Source organism: Palaemon carinicauda, chromosome 3 (genome assembly GCF_036898095.1).
Source record: "Palaemon carinicauda isolate YSFRI2023 chromosome 3, ASM3689809v2, whole genome shotgun sequence".
Lineage (NCBI taxonomy): Eukaryota > Metazoa > Arthropoda > Malacostraca > Decapoda > Palaemonidae > Palaemon > Palaemon carinicauda.
Genome location: NC_090727.1, coordinates 86,992,493 through 86,994,992, shown reverse-complemented (window position 1 = coordinate 86,994,992; position 2,500 = coordinate 86,992,493).

Here is a 2,500-nt window from a genome sequence, read left to right as displayed (position 1 = left end):
GGGCTCAAGCCATGTCGTCCTGATGGAAGTTCCTATAGGGTAGCTTCCTAGGGTATATTACAACTACGGCGATATTCCCAGAGAATTTACCTTAAGGTACCAGAATTCTAACTCCTGGAGCGAGTATCCCTCGTGAAAGGGATATCGCGACATATCAGAGGACGTATTCTAGACACGTCACATGGCAATCTACATCCTGGACAGAGATTTCGTCTCGTAGGAGGTGATTGGCGAGATACGAATTCGGGAAAGAAAAAGGGGAGCCGCTCCCAAGGCTTCCCTATCCCCCGATTCGTATGCGTGCCTGGCGCCAATCCTGGCGCCATCTGTATTCCTTTTTGCGTAGCTTAACAACTCGGTGTTTTTTCCTGTTTTTCTCGCAAATCTTGGATTTATTCGGCTTTTCATGGCTTCTCCGTCTTCGTTGGCCTCTGATAAGTTGAGTATAGTGTCTGTTATGTATAAATGTAGGCTCTTGGTTAAATTTTGAGTGATTAATAGGATTAATCTTTGATACAAGAGCCGTAGCCTACCATAGGTGTCCTGGACACTGTCACTCGCTAGGTATAAATTAGTTAGTCAGAGCGACATTCCTGGTTGTTTTGCTTTAATAAATTTTAGCTATTTAGCATTACATAGGATTTCCTTTCGTGCTTAGTATTATTTGGCGAAGTATTCGCCATTCTGGCCTACGCTAGGCCATGTAGCCTAGTCGTTTGGTCCTAGTACTTCATGCATGATTTTGGTTTTTCCAAGTGTAATTAAAATTTTATTGAAGCTTTAGGCTATATTTTATACATTTTAGACTGTGTGGAATATTTCCAAGATTGTATACGTGTGAGTTTCGGTGAATTAGGTAATCGATTCTCTTGGTGCCTAGGCTAGTTGCTTATGGAGCCTTAGTATACTTTATCATACTCCCCGGTTGCTTTCTTTTCTTCGGAGAAGGTATGCAATCCCTTTCCCTCTGTTTAAGCCTTGGGCTTATCCCTAAGTGGTTTTTTCCGAATTTATTTTCGATAAAACTATACTAGGGTGTTACTGTACCTTCCTGTTCCTGTAGTTATGGTTCAAGAGGGACAGAACAACAGAGTTTTTAGTCTGAGTCTGTGTTGTCTGGCTTGGGGCTGAGTCCCCCTCGCTGACCTAACACATACAAAGGGAGCTTAGCTCCCTTAGGTCACTACCGAAGGTTTCTGTAGTTATGATTCATTCTTTTGTGATATACCAGACTAGTCCTGTTGCTGTTCTCGGGGGAGGATAAGTTCTTCCCTTGGGAGTAGCAACGCCTTCCTTGCTTTGGTGCTCTGGAAGCTGGCAAGTATTGCTGGCCTTTCCCCTTAGATCTCCCTTAGGCTAAGATAAGTTTCTTGGCTGCGGGTGATCTGTCACTAAAGCAAGGTTGGCAGGACCCTCTTGTCCCTTCCCCCTCTATCTCCGTAATGGCCTAGCCATTACTGTACTGTACGTCGTTCTACATCTAGACCTAGTATAGGTTAGGATGTGGAATTGACTCAGCCCCTTGCCGGCCGGCAGAGCTGGCCGGCAGGGGTCTTACTGTACTGTACGTCGTTCTACTTCTGGACCTAGTATAGGTTGGGATGTGGAATTGACTCAGCCCCTTGCCGGCCGGCAGAGCTGCTGGCCGGCAAGGGTCTTATGTTTTCGAGTGCTGCCCGGACCTCTCTTGGTCCCTCATCCATGCCTGCCGGCAGAGCCGGACGGCATTGGTCAAGGAAGCCTGAATTAGTTTCTCCCCTTCCTTATATGCACTCTTTCGGTTGCCGGGCTTGGAGGTTGTGTACACTCTTATCCCGGCATCCCTTCTATTTTTCTTCTAGTGCTGTACCTGTCCCGGCTGCCGGCCTATGGGGCCGGCAGCCGGGTAGGTGTAGTCCTCTGGTTCTTTTGCTGCCGGCTGGCATCGGTCTTGTACCTTTGCCGGCCGGCTTATGTCAGCCCTTGTCTGCCGGTCACCAAGAGTGTGGCCGGCAGCTGGGTACTACCTTGTGTAGTTGCTGGCCGGCAGCCATTGCCGGCCAACACTGGCTGTTACCGGCCGGCAGTTGCTGCCGACCGGCACAGGCATTTGAACCAGAGTGCTGCCGCCCTATAGCTGTTAAGTAGTATACTTTAAAGCTAGTTAGGGTGTGTGCCGGCCGGCAAAGGCAGGCCGGCACACATCCCCCTATACTGTACTAATATTCTTCTGTATAGCATATACAGTAAGAAGAAAACTATAGTAAGGGTTTTGGTACAGCACTGTATCTTCTAACACTATTGTGTTTTCTTGCACATCCCTTTGCTGTTGCCCTCAGATAGGAAGCTGAGTTCTTCCCTGTCTATTATCCAGGATTTTAAAATCATTGCTTAGGTGTGAGCTCCACCTGTTTCCTCTGGAAACCTTGCATTGGTTACTCTAGAAGAGATAAACCATTTTGATTTTATTATCTGGAAGGCTGCAACAATGGGTTGTGAAGGAAACACAAGTGTGTGTCTT